This window comes from Mustela putorius, unplaced genomic scaffold, assembly GCF_011764305.1.
Source record: "Mustela putorius furo isolate JIRA1106 unplaced genomic scaffold, ASM1176430v1.1 tig00000145_pilon_pilon_pilon, whole genome shotgun sequence".
NCBI classification, from domain to species: Eukaryota; Metazoa; Chordata; class Mammalia; order Carnivora; family Mustelidae; genus Mustela; species Mustela putorius.
In genome coordinates this window covers 6,162,985-6,181,643 of record NW_025421294.1, presented here as the reverse complement: position 1 = coordinate 6,181,643, position 18,659 = coordinate 6,162,985, and the positions used below count along the sequence as shown (strand labels likewise).

At 35.7% G+C, this 18,659-nt stretch overlaps 1 protein-coding gene across 1 annotated transcript in view; it reads left to right on the top strand.

Annotated features, from left to right (window-relative positions):
* Positions 1-18,659, top strand: part of RNF180 (ring finger protein 180) — a 192,938-nt gene that overhangs the window by 50,479 nt on the left and 123,800 nt on the right. The gene's annotated exons all lie outside the window — the stretch shown is intronic.

Genomic DNA, 18,659 nt, shown 5'->3' with positions numbered 1-18,659 from the left:
ATAATTATGGGTAATTATTATATTTTTGACTGGATGCTGAAAAGAGCATTGTAGTTCGGTTTATTTGCAGGTGATGGTGTAATGTGGCATCAAAGCATATATTATAGAATGTAAAAAATGAATATATTTTAGCACCATTATAATATGCTTCATGGTTAATATATTGAAGCTATGAAATCCAATATTTTTTATTGAAAATTTGACTTAAACCCATAGATTAATTGCAGATGGTCATATGCTAAGTGAATATTAGAAAGTCTACCTTAAAAACGATATAGAGGGCTTCAGATAACTCTCAAACAAATAGAACTTTAAAAGAAGTATAAAAATTATACTTGCTCTGTATTATAAATTTATGCAGGTAACATCTTCGCAATTTAAAAAAATGTGTTTAATTCTTGAGCTGGGTACTTCTGAAAACTTAAACTATATTACTGATTATTTTTCAGTATAGGAACAGTATTTTTATACAATTTAAAGCTAAGCAAGACCAACATCAGTGTTGTTGTTGTTGTTGTTTTAAAGGGTACTTTTGTTCATTCACATACTTGTGGTTTAACCAAACTGCTTGACTAGTGAACCAGAACGAAGGAATTCTAGTCAGACCTGTGGCAGGTCGGTATAGGGAGTACTACGGCAGGGTCCTAGGAGGACTGTTTGGTTGCACGGGAGCTACTGGCAAACAAATGCCGAATGTCTCCTTAGCAAAGAAAACGTAAAAGTCTGCAGAAGCTTGGAAGTGGCATATGAGTTAGTGATATGAGTGCACACCCCAGTTAGAGCCCTAAGAAGAAGAATTTTTAACGGTTTTGTTCATTCAAGCCAAAAGATAAGTCCCGGAAAGATTTCATCCCTGAGATAAACTAATGGCTTAGCTATTCAGCTCATTCCATCTTCAGTAAAGAGTAGTTAATTCTGTAAACATTTATCAAATATGTGTTTCATATACCATGCCTTTGAGTAATGACTTCAACGTAGATCCTGCCTTCTTTATTTTTAAAAGATCCATTTATTTATTTTAGAGAGAGAGTGCTCACACAAGTGGGAGTGACGAGGGAGAGAGAAAGAGGAGGGGGGAGAGAGGGAGAGAAGCAGACTCCCCACTGAGCACAGAGCCAGACATGGGGCTCCGTCTCAGCACCCTGAAATCGTAACCTGAACTGAAACAAGGGTCTAACACCTAGCCAACTAGGCCACCCGAGTACCTCCTGCTTTTTTTTAAATAAGGAAGATAAACATACAAGATATAAAGAAAAGGTTACCTATTGTTAATGATAATATTTTTTAAGTTTAAAATAATTGGTTGGGAAATCTAGATTTAGGACTTTCATTTGATATTTTAGTAATTTTTTCCCCACAAACTAGACATCCTTATGTGGCAGATACCATAATAAAAATGTTAATGACACTATAAAAAGTTATTTAAATTTTTGAAGCTTAAGGGTATAAGTGGGATTAATATTGAAATAGAAACTAAAACTAATTTTCAGTGTTTTATTCAACAGATATTAATTAAACTTCTATTTTGGGGGAAAGTGCTGAACAAACCTCTTTTCTTATTCACCATAACCTTGTTGGGTTTCTGTTAATTACTATGTGATAAAATATATTCTTGGCATATAGCTCTATGATCTGAACAAACAGATTGATATAACAACCAGCACAGTGGGGTTACAGAGCAATTCCATCACCCCCAACATCTCCCTTGTGCCTTTTTGATTGTGCTTTGATTATATCTTTGTAATTATATCCTTGTCCTATCTCTAATCTCTGAAAACCATTGATCTGTGCTCTATTACTTTAGCTTGTCTTTTGATGATGTTGTAAAATAATAATGTAATGCTATAAAATTAGAATATATAATATATAACCTCTAGAGACCAGCTTCTTTGATACAGTACAGTTGCCTATGAGATTCATTCAAGTTGTTGAATGTATCTATTGTTTGTTCTTTTTTGTTGCTCAGTAGTATTCTATTATACCAATAAACCGCAGTTTGTTCATTGTCCTGTTCAAGACAAGGGAGTTGTTCAAGATTTGGACAGTTATGAATAGAGCAGTTCAAACTATTCCTGTACAGGTTATCCTGTGAACCTAAGTTTTCATTTCTCTAAGGTAAATACTCAGGAATGAGAATACTGGATCGCACGGTAAGTATTTATTTAATTTTGTAAGAAACTGTCACATTGTTTTCCAGTTTGGAAAATGGTTATACCATTTTGTATTTCAAGACCTGGTATATGAGAATTTCCTTTGCTGTGAGTCCTCACTTAAACACCTGGTATTCCCAATATTTTTTAAATTGTTGTAAGTGGGTATGTAGTCACATCATATTGTGGTTTTCATTTGCATTTTGCTGATGGCATTTTCCTAATGATGTTGAACATTTTTCATATGCTTATTTTTCCATTTGTATATATTGTGTAGGGAAGTGTCTGTTTAGATATTTTGGCCATTCTTAATTGGGTTGTGTTCATTGTGTTGAGTTGTGAGAGTTCTTTATATATTTTGGATGTAAGTTTTTCATCGCATATGTGATTTGTAAAGATTTTCTCTGAGTTTGTAGTTTGTCCTTTTTGTCTCTTATTTTTTTTTCCCCTGTGGAGCAAACATACTTAATTTTGATAAAGCCTAATTTCCCTTTTTTTTAAATGGATTATGTCATTGGTGTCATACCTAAGATCTCTTTTGCCTAATTCTTAGGTTATAAAGATTTTTTCCTAATGATTTAGGTGCTTTTAGGTTTCATCTAAAAGTTTCTTTATTTTGGGACACCTGGGTGGCTCAGTGTGTTAAGCCTCTGCCTTTGGCTCAGGTCATGATCCCAGGGTCCTGGGATCGAGCCCCGCATAGGGCTCTCTGCTCAGTGAGAGGCCTGCTTCCTCCTCTCTCTCTGTCTGCCTCTCTGCCTACTTGTGATCTCTGTCAAATAAATAAATAAAATCTTTAAAAAAAAATTTTTTTTAAGTTTTTTAATTTTAAGTACTACATTAAGAATTATGATTATTTTGAGTTTATTTCTTTTTGATAAAGTGTGAGGTTTCAGTTGAGGTTCACTGTTTTACATAGAGTGCTTGATTGTTTCAGCACCATTTGTTGAAAACACTGACCTTTCTCCATTGAAATGCTTTTGCAACTTTGTCAAAGACCAATTGGCTGTATGTGTGGGGGTTCTATTTCTGCATTATCTATTCTCTTCAGTTCATTTTTGTGTCTCTCTCATTGCCAGGAGTCCTTTCTCTTCATTTTTGTAGCTATAATAAATCATAAAGTAGGAGTCTGTGATTCCTCTAACTTAACTGTTCTTTATTAAACTTGTTTTATTTATTGTAGTTCCTTTACCTTTTCATGTAAAATTTAGAACCAGCCTGTTTATTTACCAAAATAGTCCTGTTGGGATTTTGATTGTAATTATATGAAATCTGTAGATCAATTTGGGGAAAACTGAAATCATTACTGTGTTGATTTTCCTAATCCTCGAACATGGTATGTCTCTCCATTTGTTTAGGTCTTTGATTCCTTTCATCTATATTTTACACTTTTTAGCATTCAGAACCTATACATGTTTTGTTAGCTTTATACCTATTTACTTTTTGATGTTGTTAATTTTTTAAATTTTTATATTGCTATTAATTGTATGTTGCTAGTGTACAAAAACACAATTGATTTTTGTTTTGATTTTGTATCTTGTTATTTGAAAGTACAGATCTTTTGACATCTTGTCAGATTTATTCCTAAGTATTCATATTTTTTACTGTTGTAAAATCATACTGTTTCCTTAAGTTTGAATTTCCAATTGTTCATTGATAATACATAGAAATAAAATTGAGTTAGTATGATCTTATATCTTACAACCTTTCTAATCTAACATAGTAGGAATAGTAGTTGTTTTTTAGATTCCATTGTATTTTCTAGTAGATGATCATAGTGTCTGCAAATAAATACATTATTTATGTATTTATGTAATACATTATTAAATACATCTTCCTTTCCAATCCAGAATCTTTTTTCCTTTTTTCTTTTTCCCTCTTTTTTTTTTGTTGTTTTTTGTTGTTGTTGTTATTGAAGTAGCTAGAGCATCCAGTACAGTATTGAGTAGAAACGAGGAGAACAGACATCCTTGTCTTTTTCCTGATATTAGGAAGGAAGCACTCAGCTTCTCACCATTAAGTATGTTAGTTTTAGGTGTTTTATAGATGCCCTTTATCAGGTTAAGGAAGTTTCCTTATATTCCTAGTTGGCTGAAAGTTTTATTATAAATGGATGTTGAATTTTGTCAAATGCTTTCTCTCATCAATTGATAGAATTGTGTGTTTTCAGTGTTAATACTGATTATTAAACTGAGTCAGCCTTTTCAGTCCCACAATAAACACCACTTTTATTATATTGTATTTTTCTTCCTATATATTGCTGGATATTATTTGTAATAATTTTTGAGAGTTTTTTCCTAACCTCTGCACATGATGGATATTGGCCCAAGGTTTTCTGTATTTTTGTGCTGTTCTTGTGTGGTTTTGATATCCAGATAGTACTGGTCATGTAAAATGAGTTAGGAAGTAATCTTTCCTCTTCAGTTTTTTGGAAAATATTTTGAAGAATTGATGTTATTTTTTCTTAAATATTTGTTAATGAAACTTTCTGGGCCTGAAGATTTGCTTTTTGGAAGGTTTTGAACTGAATTCCATTTCTTTAGTACTTAATAGAACAATTTATGTATCTCTTTAATTTTGGCTAAGTTTTGATAGTTTGTTGTTTTCAGTGAATTATCTAAGTTGTTGAAATTGTATATTAGTATTGTTTGTAATATTCCCTTATAATTCTTTTAATGTCTTGGATTGGTAATGATACCCCTTTAAAAGCTTATAATTAATGGTGATTTGTATCTTCTCTCTTGCTCTCTTTTTTCTTTATTCTTCTTTTTTTTTTTTTAAGTTTTGCTAAATTATCAATTTTATGGATCTTTTCAAAGAACCAGCCTTGGATTTCAATTATATTTTCCATTGTTTGCTACTTTTAAATTCTTAATTTCTGCTCTTACCTGTAATATTTTCTTTCTTCCTTCATTTTCTTTCCTTTTAGAAAAAAAATAGTTAGCAGCTTATTAATTGGAATCTTAGAAGGTTATTGTTTGGCAATCTGTCTTTCTCATCTAAGCATTTAATGCTGTAAACTTCCCTTTAGTTACTGCATTAGCTACATCCTATAACATTATGGTTGTTATATGGTTTTTATTATAATTCGGTTCAAACTATTTTCTAATTTCTTTTGAGACTTTTTTTTTCTTTTCTTTTTTTTTTTGGCCCACCTCATTTGTCTAAGTGGTTAATATCATCATGAAAAGACTGGAATACTAGCATTTTGAGGAAATTAATCAAAAATTTCTTCCTGGAGAAAATATTTCTTCCTCTGGATTGAGGGAAAGTAAAACTGTCCCTAGTATAATTGCATAATATTTTTAAAACAATTCTTTGTAAACAGCATTTCATTCTATTATGTTTTCATTTTTTAACCTTAAGTCTATTTAATATGAGTAAAAGAAAATGTCTCTTTAAAACCCTCAGGAAACTATTGTGAAACAAAGAATTTACCTCATTTTTCTCTGGAGTGTTGTGCATGAGAATATAAAGTAATTGACCTAATATCATGGTTTGTAATAAATCACTGAACCATTTACAATGACTATATTATTTTGTTCTCAGTGAATTAAATGAGTTAAGACTACTTGTATATTACAAAGGTGTGATTTAGGCCCTGGGGAGAATAGGACCCAATTAATTATAACAAAGACCTGCTTATTTGGGTTTATCTAGAAAAGATACATATCTTCCACAAAGGCACTAAATTTCATTTCCATGGACTTTTACATAGTGATCATTTTGAACTTTGTGTAGATTTTAAAGGAGTTCATTTACTCTTTTATCACTTGATTCATCATCTTCAAATCATGCAGAGATCATATTCCAAACACATACTCAGTTGTCCCTTTAAAAGAGGAGAAATTTTTTTATATCTGAACTATAATAGTAATCCACATATTGAACGATTATTCCTCATTTTTTCTCTGCCTCCAACAGAAAATTAATGGTTTATTGAAAGAAAAAGCCTTAGCAATGAAAATCTGACAATTAAAACAACACAGATTTTACTGGTTTCATTAAACACATAAACTTGGTCATGAAACGGTCTTCTTTTAGGAAGAACGTCATGACCTTTGGTCATATATGGAGACAGAGTGGTATTTATTTCTCAATCTACTTTGTGTCAATTTATGGTTTCAGTTAGTTCATTACTCTCTTCATTTTTTTTTAATGAAGTATAATTAGCATACAGTGTTATTTTACTTTTAGCTGTTAATAAAACAATTAACCAGTTCTGTGCATTACTCAGTGCTTATCAAGATAAATTCAGTCCTAATCCCCTTCACCTCTTTCACCCATAACCCAACTGACCTCCCCTCTGGCAGCTACCAATTTGTTCTTTGTATGTAAAAGTTAGTTTTTTGTCTCTTTTTTTCTTGGTTTATTCATTTGTTTTGTTTCTTAAATTCTACATACAAGTGAAATCATATAGTGTTTGTCTTCCTTTGTCTGACTTATTTTACTTAGTATTATATCTTTAGTATTATAGGTCCATCCATGTTGTTGCAAATGGCAAGATCTCATTCTTTTTTATGGCTGAGTAATATTCCATCATTTGAATATGTGTGTGTGTATATTAATATGTATGTGTGTATTTACACACTTATACATATACATACGCACCACATCTTCCTTACCCATCTATTTATGGATGGATGGACACTTGGTGCTTCTCTGTCTTCTGTAAGTAATGGTACAGCAAGCATAAGGATACATAGATCTTTGCAAATTAATGTTTTCATTTTCTTTGGGCAAATAGCCAGTAGTGGAATTACTGGATAATGTGCTAATTCTATTTTTGCTTTTCTGTGAAACCTCCGTACTGTTCACCCATAGTATCTGCGCCACTATTTGCATTTCCACCAACAGTCCACAAGGATTCCTTTTTCTACATAATCTCATTAACACTTGTTATTTCTTGTTTGTTTGTTTGTTTGTTTATTGTAGCCATTCTGACAGGTGTGAAGTGATATCTCATTGCATATTTAATTTACATTTCTCTAATGATTAATGATATTGGGCATCTTTCTTTTTTTTAATAATTCTTTTATTTTTTTATAAACATATAATGTATTATTAGCCCCAGGGGTACAGGTCTGTAAATTGCCAGGTTTTCACACTTCATAGCACTCACCATAGCACATATCCTCCCCAATGTCCATAACCCCAACAACCTCTCCCTACCCACCTCCCCACCGCCCGGCAAACTTCAGTTTGTTTTGTGAGATTAAGAGTCTCTTATGGTTTGTCTCCCTCCCGATCCCATCTTGTTTCATTTATTCTTTTCCTACCCCCCAAACCCCCCACATTGCATCTCTACTTCCTCAAATCAGGAGATCATATGATAGTTGTCTTTCTCTGACTGACTTATTTCACTAAGCATAATACCCTCTAGTTCCATCTACATCATTGCAAATGGCAAGATTTCATTTCCTTTGATGGCTGCATAGTATTCCATTGTGTGTGTGTGTGTGTGTGTGTGTGTGTGTGTGTATCACCTCTTCTTGATCCATTCATCTTTTGATGGACATCTAAGTTCTTTCCATAGTTTGGCTGTTGTAGACATTGCTGCTATAAACATTTGGGTGCACATGTTCCTCCAGTTCACTACATTTGTATCTTTAGGGTAAATACCCAGTAGTGCAACTGCTGGGTTGTAAGGTAGCTCTATTTTCAACTTTTTGAGGAACCTCCATGCTGTTTTCCAGAGTGGTTGCACCAGCTTGCATTCCCACCAACAGTGTCAGAGGGTTCCCCTTTCTCCGCATCCTCGCCAGCATCTGTCATTTCCTGACTTGTTAATTTTAGCCATTCTGACTGGTGTGAGGTGGTATCTCACTGTGGTTTTGATTCGTATTTCCCTGATGCCGAGTGAGGTGGAGCACTTTTTCATGTGTCTGTTGGCCATCTGGATGTCTTCTTTGCTGAAATGTCTGTTCATGTCCTCTGCCCATTTCTTGATTGGATTACTTGTTCTTTGGGTGTTGAGTTTAATGAGTTCTTAATAGATTTTGAATACAGACCCATTATCTGATATGTCATTTGTGAATATCTTCTCCCATTCTGTCAGTTGTCTTTTGGTTTTATTAACTGTTTTCTTTGCTGTGCAAAAGCTTTTGATCTTGATGAAGTCCCAGTAGTTCATTTTTGCCCTTGCTTCCTTTGCCTTTGGCAATGTTTCTAAGAAGAAGTTGCTTCTGCTGAGGTTGAAGAGGTTGCTGCCTCTGTTCTCCTCAAGGATTTTGATGGATTCCTTTCTCACATTGAGGTCTTCCATTCATTTTGAGTCTATTTTTGTGTGTGGTGTAAAGAATGGTCCAGTTTCATTTTTCTGCATGTGGCTGTTCAATTTTCCCAGCACCATTTGTTGAAGAGGCTCTCTTTTTTCCATTGGACATTCTTTACTGCTTTGTCAAAGATGAGTTGACAATAGAGTTGAGGGTCTATTTCTGGACTCTCTAATCTGTTCCATTGATCTATGTGTCTGTTTTTGTGCCAGTACCATACTATCTTGATGATGACAGCTTTGTAATATAGCTTGAAGTCTGGAATTGTGATGCCACCAACTTTAGCTTTATTATTCAGCATTCCTCTGGCTATTTGGGGTCTTTTCTGGTTCCATATAAATTTTAGGATTATTTGTTTCATTTCTTTGAAAAAAATTTATGGAATTTTGATAGGGATTGCATTAAATGTGTAGAACGCTTTAGGTAGCATAGACATTTTCACAATATTTGTTCTTCCAATCCATGAGCATGGAACATTTTCCTGTTTCTTTGGGTCTTCTTCAGTTTCTTCCACAGTACTTTATAGTTTTCTGAGTACGGATTCTTTGCCTCTTTGGTTAGGTTTATTTTGAGATATCTTATGGTTTTGGCTGCAATTGTAAATGGGATTGACTCCTTAATTTCTCTTTCTTCTGTCTTATTGTTGATGTAAAGAAATGCAACTGATTTCTGTGCATTGATTTTATATCCTGATACTTTACTGAATTCCTGTACAAGTTCTAGCAAATTTGGAGTGGAGTCTTTTGGGTTTTCCACATATAGTATCATATCATCTGCAAAGAGTGATAGTTTGACTTCTTCTTTGCGATTTGGATGCCTTTAATTTCTTTTTGTAGTCTGATTGCTGAAGCTAGGACTTCTAGTACTGTGTTGAATAGCAGTGGTGATAATGGACATCCCTGCCATATTCCTGACCTTAGCTGCAAAGCTCTCAGTTTTTCCCCATGAGAATGATATTTGCTGTGGGTTTTCCATAGATGGCTTTGATAATATTGAGGTATGTGGATTTGGGGCATCTTTCTTATGTAGCCTGTTGGCCAGCTCTTACATTTTATTAATGAAACAACATTTAGGGCTTGTTCATTATGTCGAGACTTTGGAATTGATTCTACCTTGCAGGAAGTCACCATCTCATGAGATAATAAGATATCAATAAGCAGTCAGTTTTAATAGACATCACCAAATACCTTAACTTTGTTTTCCTGCCATTTCAATTGATTTCAAAATATAGATAACTAACTGTGGACCAAATTACATGGAATTGCTAATTCCTTTACCTTAAGATCTAAATTTTCTAATGCTTAGCACAATACTCTGTACACACAGTAAGTGGTCAAGAATTTTTTATAATGAAAGCTTTTTTATTTTAGAATAGTTTTAGATTTATATAAAAGTTGTGAAACTAGGTCAGAGATTTCCCATATGCCTGCACCTAGTTTATCATATTAATAAGTTATATTAGTGGGGATCCTGAGTGGGTCAGTCAGTTAAGTGGCTGGGTCTTGATTTTGGGTCAGGTCATGACTTCAGGGTCCTGGGATTGAGCCCTGAGTCAGGCTCCATGCTCAGCAGGGAGTCTACTTGAGGATTCTCTCTCTTTCCCTCTGTCTTTCTCCCTGCTTATGTGTACACACACTTTCTCTCTCTCTTTCTAAAATAAGTAAATAAATCTTAAAAAAAAAATAACTTATATTAGTATGCTACATTTATAAGTAATGAATCAGTATTGATATATTAGTATTAATCAGGCTCTACCTTAGTCACAGTGTTTTAGTTTTTACCTATAGTTTATTTATTTATTTATTTATTTATCTATTTTTTTCCCATTCCATTTTATTTCTTTTCAGTGTTCCAAAATTCATTGTTTATGCACCACACCCAGTGCTTTATGCAGTACGTGCCCTCCTTAATACTCACCACTAGGCTCACCCAACCCCCACAGCCCTCCCCTCTAAAACCCTTAGTTTGATTCTCAAAGTCCACAGTCTCTCATGGTTCGTCTTCCGCTCTGCTTTTCCCCAACTCACTTCTCTCTATTTCCCAATGTCCTCCATGTTATTCCTTATGCGCCATAAATAAGCGAAACCATATGAAAATTGACTCTATCTCTGCTTGACTTATTTCACTCAGCATAATCTCCTCCAGTCCTGTCCATATTGATAAAAATTGTTGGGTATTCATCCTTTCTGATAGAGGCATAATACTCCATTATATATATGGAGCATAGTTCTTTTCTCTGTTCCAGGATCTTATCCAGGGTACCATGACTCCTTAGGCTCCTCTTGCCTTTAAGAATTTCTCAGACTTTCCCTGTTTTTGATGACTTTGACAGTTTTGAGGAATGCTGCTGAGCTATTTTGTAGTATGTCCCTCAATTAATATTGACAAATACTTTTCTCATGATTAAGCCAGGGTTATAGATTATATGAGTCCCCAAGACCACCCCACATTCAATGATTCACTAAGAGGACTCAAGAGACTCACCCCGTGATCATACTCAAGACTTGTTTTATTACAATGCAAAGATACAGACCAACTCAGCAAAGGGAAAAGATGTATAGGGCAAATTCTGGACAAAACCATGTACATACTCCCAAGGTTCTGTCCCCATTGAGTTATATAGAATGAACTTCTTACATCAAAAATTGTGACACCATGTTCAGTATTGTGTGCTAGGAAAGCTTAATATAGACTCAATGCCCACAGTTTTTATTGGAGGGTTCCCTAGTCCCATAGAAGTGATATGTGGCAGACAGATCCCAGAATCCATGCTGTTAACCATTATACCATGACCTCTGAAGAAAGATTCTCCTCACATGTTTTATCATTCTTAGATGATTAAGAAAATATCTTATTACCACATACCTTTATATTTTTGCATCCTTTTCTGCATTTTACTAATATCCATGGGGTAGAACACTCTTGGTCCATAACTATGCAGAATATTGAAGATACAGCAATGAATGGAATAGGATTCCTCTACTCATGGACCTTCCAGTGAAGAGAGGAGACACATATGAACATCAGTGATCTTTTTCTTAGGTATTTGCAGAGGTGCCGTATTGTAGAGAATCTTGGCCAAGAGCTTATTTGATCTGGGGTTGTTTTGACCAAGACGTGAGATGCACTGGAGAATTCCAGAGAATTCACAAAGAATCAAGCTTGATTGGGAAAGGGTAGGACGATTGTGTGGAAGTGGTAAGATTAATGACAGAGAAAAGAGGTTAGCTGAGAAAGAATTGTGATGGAGTAGTCAGAAACATATATTTGATTATGAGGATGCCATATAGCTGCTGAGTAGTTTTAGGCTAGATCCATGGTGAGAGCTCAATAAGTGGTTGCAGAGTATATGAATTGAACAGATAAATGGCATATCCAATGATTCAGGCATGGAAAATTAACCAGTTCTGGCTAACATTGGTTCCTTAACCTTAGCTACAGGTTGGAATCCTCTGAGGAGCTTCTAAAAATGCGACTGCCTGGCCTCAATCAGGTTATATTTCACTTGGTCTACACTGGGCATCAGTACATGTGTTTGTGTTTATTAATATATGTATATATATGTATATATGTTTATATGTATGTATATATATATATATATATATACATACAGTATATTTTAATTTTCAAGTGATCCCAACATGTAGCCAGAGTTGAGAACTATTGAAAAGAAGGAAGATCAACAAAAAAAGCAATTAAAAGTGGGTTAGAAGTAAATTTCTGGAGTCTTTGATGAAGGATTTATTTACAAGAGCAATGAGAATTTATTCTGATGGATGGTACAGAAGAAAGGCAGCTGGCTAGAACCAGGCGGAGAAGGAATTGGATGAAAAACTATACTGGAAAAGACAAGATACTTTTATCTTACCTTCTAACACCTAAAATAGCTCCTTACATGTAGTAAAAGACAGTACGAATATTTCTGCCCAAGTAATATTTGGTATATTCACAAAGCTTTTCTTAGTCTGGCATTAAGAGAATGAGTTTTGACTAGGCAAGCCCGAGGGAGGGAATGGAATGGAGAGTTTGTAGCGGTGGGAGTGATGGAAAGAGCAGCTTAAAGTTACTGAGCTCCGGTTTGTGCTAGGTGCAGTACAAGGTGTTTGACTTGGATCAGCTCTTTCCTGTGAGCTGGTAGCTTGTGAAGCAGGAGGAAGCGGGAGGAAGGCAGGCTTTGGACATTACAGGGGAGCGTGAAGGCAGTCAGTTCCTCAGGCACTGAGGGGAAAAGGCAGTGGGTGTAAGAGAATGGCAAGGATGTGTGCTGTCCTGTCCCAAAATGTGGAAAAGGCTGATTTGTTTGGGGAAGAGAAAAAACAGAATCATCAGTGAGCTACTGCCAGAGAGACGCTTGGAGAAGATTGGAGCTTATCAGGTGAGACTGAGCTTAGTGCTAGGTGTGTTGGATGAATAGAACTAGACTATGTTTTCAGCTTTTTTGGCCTTGTGTGCTCTGGGAAGACTGCCTGGTTTTCATTCTATAACTCTACATTTGACTTCATTTACCACACCGACCATTGTGGTATATGCTGTCCACCTGTCATCCTTCATTGTCCCATTTCTGTACTAACCTATTTAAAAAAAAAAATCATAGTCGGAGCCTTCTTGTCCTACTCAAACCTCCTTGAAACTGTTGGATGCTGAGACGTAAGTCTCGCCTGCTCTTCTCATGCATAATAACTGTACAATATCAGCTTCCAGATGCCCCCAAACTGGGGAGGTAGCTGGAACCTTCTCCCTGGTTCTGCATGACTGGTTATAACTGCTGTCCCCTGGGCTTTCTTGAAAAAGCAATAATTAAAGGGAATTTTTAATTTTAGAAGCAGCCTAACAGTGTTAGAGAAAGTTCAGGAAACTGAAAAAAAAATACATTTACACATCAATTATTTAAACATCAAATTGAATATAGTCGATATTTCTCAGAGGAAGGAAAAATATGATTCGGAGTGCTATATGGGGGGGCTCAAACTCTTTTAGTTATGTTCCAAAGATAGTATTTTTCACAGGTGTTATCTTAGGTTTTATTCTATTTTTTTAATGCCTTTCACATTGTATAATACAGTTGAAGAATTAATTATAAATCCTATCATCCTAATAATGTCACCCTTTCTATTCATTCCTTTTATGCAAAATCTGAAACCATTCACCTTTGTTATCCTTTTTGTAAAACTAGGGAGGCTCCAACAGGTAGTGTAGGCAAGGAGTCTTCTACCTATGGGCTCAGGTTTTTTTAATAGTACTTGTCTAATATTCTATCAGAATAAACATTGATTAATAAACCAAGAGCAAAACTTCCCATTAAAAAATAATTCTATATCTTTATAACTAAGTAACTGTATATCTATATATCTTTCCACTAAAAAAGAACTGTATGTCTGTGTTGGGATAAGCTGTTCCACTCTTTAACTGTATGCTTTTATGACCCTCCCTGGAGTGCTAGTTTATAAAGGTGAGGTGGATTAGCTAGTTTTCCAACACCAGAGGGCACCAAAATTCCTTCTGCAGGGAAACAAAAGCATTTCTTTCCATCAAAGAATTTCATATACGGGGGTGGAGTATGGAATGGTGTAAATTTTAGTCTCTTATCAGATTTTAACAGTAAAAGAATTTGTGCTTTGTGAGAAGGAGTTTACAAAATAATAGGCATGCTTCCCCTTGTTACCATGAGCTAAAAATCTGTCAGTGTTTTTACTACGTTCCTTTCCAGTGGCATTTATTATATGGGAATAAAACAGCTACACTGTGATGATATTTGGGATACCGTAATTTGAAGGAGCAATAAATATTGCATCTATTTTGGTTTAAGGTTCAAGTGACATGTATAGTTTTCCGGAAACTGGCCTGTCCCCTAAGTTCAGGATAAAACCAGTGGCAGATGTGTTTCAGTGTGGGATGGGTGCTGGCAGAGGCGAGTGAAATGATATCAGTTTATAGATCACAATGAATCGTTTACACTTTGATGTTTAGCAGAGTCTTGTTAACTCCCATCTGATAAACCATCCTTCCCCTATTCTTTTTTATTTTTTAAAGATTTTATTTATCTATTTATCAGAGAGCGTACAAGCAGGCAGAGTAGCAGGCAGGGGCAGAGAGAGAAGCAGGCTCCCCGCTGAGCAAGGAGCCTGACATGGGACTTGATTCTAGGACCCTAGGATTATGACCCGAGCCAAAGGCAGCAGCTTAACCAACTGAGCCACTCAGACGTCCCCATCCTTCCCCTGTTCTTGAATAAAAAAATATTCAGAATAACGCCATACCAGCCAATGAGTTCTTTTCAGTAATTGTATTTTTTTTCCAGTTGAACATTTCAAGACATTTTTATGGTGTAAGGGGAATTATTTATAGTTGTTCCATCTTTCTTTTTCCCTTTTATCTCGAGGCACAACAGTTGATCATCTGCCCATGCTTTCTAATTACTAGCAAATACAAATGAGGCAGCTTCTATCAAGCAGCAGCATAATCCTGTAGGAAAAATCCTAAGCACGTATTTTAAGGAAATTAGAGTACTAGCTCCCTCTGTGTACTTTGGTGGTATATTCATTTCCTAATGTTACTATAACCAGTTTCCCCACATTTAGTTACTTATAACAACACAAATTTATTATAGCGCTGGTGATCAAAAGTCTGAAATGAGTCTCACTGGGCTAAAATGAGAAGTGTTGGCAGAATTGCATTACTTTCTGGAAGCTCAAGGAGAGCAACCATTTTATTTGTTCGCCTTTTCTAGCTTCAGAGTCCACATTTTTTGGCTCATGCTTACCTTCCATCTTCAAAGCAAAAAACAGCTGGTTGAGTCTTTCTTATGATGCCATCTCTTTGGTTCTGACTCTTCTTTTGTCCTTTTTCCATGTAATGACTTGTAATTACGTTGGGCCTTCCTAATTAATCCAGGCTAATCTCCTTATTTTCAGGTCATCTGATTAGCAAATCTAATTCCATCTAAAGTCTTCTTTTTGACCTTTTTGACCTACCCACAGAATCCAGGAATTTGGATGTTGGCATCTTTGGTAGGAGGAGATTATTCTGCATAAACCACATACAGTTTTAGTGAAATTTATGAGTTAAGCCAATCTTGAGAGAAAGAAACAGCTATCATAGATCTTGAAAGCTCAGGGGAAAAATGAGAGTTTTCTCTGACCTTCCTTGGAATTTTCCATTTTTGTAGTTTTCTTGGGTTATTCTGAAAATAAATATGTGTTCCAGAGGCATAATTAATTAATCCTGTATTGGACATTAGCATCATAATTTGACAGAAGTAATTCTATTAGTCCTTCAGGTCTTACCTAAGTAGGTTAAAGGGCAATTAAGTTTGGATGGAGGAGCTGATTCAGAAAAAATAAGAGGCATAAGGCATTTTTACAAAGGTTTAGTGGGCTCTGGACAGAGACAACAGCTTGAGAGCAAGGGCTGTTGGATAAAAGGTAAGGTACTGAAGGTAGTATTGGTCTAACTTACAGTATAGCCTGGAACCAGGACTCTGGGTAAAGGGATGCTGAACAATAAACCACACCTTCTTGGCACATAAATAACTCCCAAGTAGCACAAGACTATACCAAGACTGACTGCTAGGTCCGTTTTAGTACATAGAAATCCTAGTCAGAGACCACAGGTGTATTGGTGATAAAAAGGATAGCTTTCATTTAGGATGTCCATGTTAGTTTTTAGTACTTAGTGACATCCTAGGTACCCTAAAAGACCAGTCTTAATGTTATTTTTTATAATACTTTGAAACAACTAAGTGCTATATGAAAGACTGTATGACTTCTTCTCTGATGGTATAAACTAAATGGGAAAGAGTTGCCACAAACTTGCTTAGTTAAGTGCGTTCTCTTTCAGTTAACTCAGTAGTTATCTAAGTCTCTAATCATTATGCTAGATCTAGAAGCTAGAACTTTGAGTTAGCCTTTAAACTAATTAGTAGTAGGTTGGCAGAATAGTGTATGTTGTGATAGGATCAAGAGTCCCTGCTTATCCAGAACTGAATTGCTGAATTCCACGCTTTTAGCAGGTTCTGAAGCATTCTTTGGCAGTCCCTAACTTGCATGCATTGCGATCATGTGATCTATATTACATGAATGGGTTTACTCCTGGGGTTAAGCCTAAAGAGGAAAGAAAAAAGAATGTCCCAGCTCATCCAAGAGAATGGATAGCCTTTGCAGCCACAATAGGTAGGTGTAAACCAAAGAAGAGTGCTCATTTCAGCACACATGAAATGATAGGAACTAATTCCTTTATTTTATTTTTTTTTAAGATTTTATTTATTTATTTTGAGATCACAAGTAGGCAGAGAGGCAGGAAGAGAGAGAGAGGAAGCAGGCTTCCCGCTGAGCAGAGAGCCCGATGCGGGGCTCGATCCCAGGACCCTGGGATCAGGACCTGAGCCACCCAGGCACCCCCAATTCTTTTATTTTAAAGTGACTAGTTTCAGTGTTAGGATATTTTGCTTTTTAAAAACACTTAGATTTTATCAAAGTTCGGGGCTGCATACTTGAGAACAAAACAATCTTTGTACACAATGTTTGACTGGCACCTGGTAGGTGATTGTTGTTATACCAAATGCCAAAAGTTTCTTTCCCACAAGGCAGTAATAAATACTGAGGATATGATGGCTTCCTTTTCACAAGGTTTCCAAAGCATGAAAGTTTCTATTTTTAGCTTTCTGATACAACTTGATCTCAGTAACATGTTTAGGGAAGAGAGGGAGATTTTTAATCTCTCCAGATAAGTTTTCTTGATGCCTCAAGAATTACACGGTATGGTGGTTGTCAAATCCTCGGCTCTGGACCGGCTGCATCAGGATCACTAGGGGAGCTTTTTACAATCCCTCAGCGATTCTAGTGCCCTAAGTCTGGGACAGGCCCTAGACAGTTTTTTTAAAGCACCCTAGTTAATTCCAGTACACAGACTTGCTAACTCTTAAATGCTTGTTCTAACGTTGACTGAAGTTGAAGTTTAAACATCTCTCCTTGATGTTACTAGACTACATCTATCAAAAGTCATAAGATCAATATTAATGAAAACAAGTGAACAAACCTTCTTAAATGGTATATCACACAGAATTGATTTCAAGTTGGTAACATGCTTCAGAATCACACAATGGTAATGATAATGATAAACAACAACAATAACAACAGTGAACACTGACATAGCGCTTACTCTGTACCAGGTACTCTTCCATTCCCTTTCAATATATTCTTTACTTAATCTTCATGGCAACCCCATGAGATAGTTACTGTATTGTTGCTGTTTTACCAGTAAAGGTTAGGGATCTTGTTCAGGGTGACCCACCTAATGGTGGGTATCCACCACCCAGCTAAGTGGTAGAACTAGTGGTAGAACTAAGTGGATCAAACCCAGGTCTTAGGGCTTAGGAATCTGTGTTCTTAATCACTGTGCTCTATCCACTGCTTTCCATCTTATCTCATGATTCTGTTAGGCCTTGGAGCTTCATGCATATAATGGGAAGTAATGTAGTAATGTGGTTCAAACTGTGGGCTTGTGGGCAGACTCTGTACAACACTGGCTAGGTAATCACTTACATGGATTACTTACCCTCTCTGGGCCTTGATTTCCTCATTCAAAAAATAAACTTTAAAATATATTCTTCGTAAGGCATGCATAAGACTAAGTTAGGAAATGTTTGCACTGTGTCCAGCACATGCATTTTACATAAGGAGCACCCAATAATTGGTAGCTTTACTATTTTACTATTTACTATTTTAATAATACTTTTACTATTTTACTATTTACTATTATTACCATTATTTTAAGTTTTGAGGTATCAAGCAGTCAAGAAGTCCAAAAAGCAAAATATTTTGGCTAACATGACTGTCTGGAATTGATTGGGTGGTTAGATCTTAGCAGTTTCAGCAGTATATAGATCATCTAGCAAAGAGACACAAAAAGTCTATAGTTTTCTGTGCAGAAAAATCTAGGCCAGTTTAAAGCATCAATATTTTTAAAGGCTCTTGATGGTGTGTCATGAAAGCTAAAACGAAAGATCTAAGCACCAGGGCACAGGTGGTTTATTCCTAGGGACTCTGCTTCAGGGGGCATGGAAAAGGCGTGGGGGAATTCTTTGGGGTACCAGTATTATGTCTTCTAAGAAGATTATAGTAATCAGTGATTGAGGACTCCCAAGGAGCAGATGATGTAACTTAGAAATACAGCCTTTGGGCATTTCTTGGTGTCCTTGGTGATAAACTGCCTACTTTTCCTTTACATGAAGTTGTCT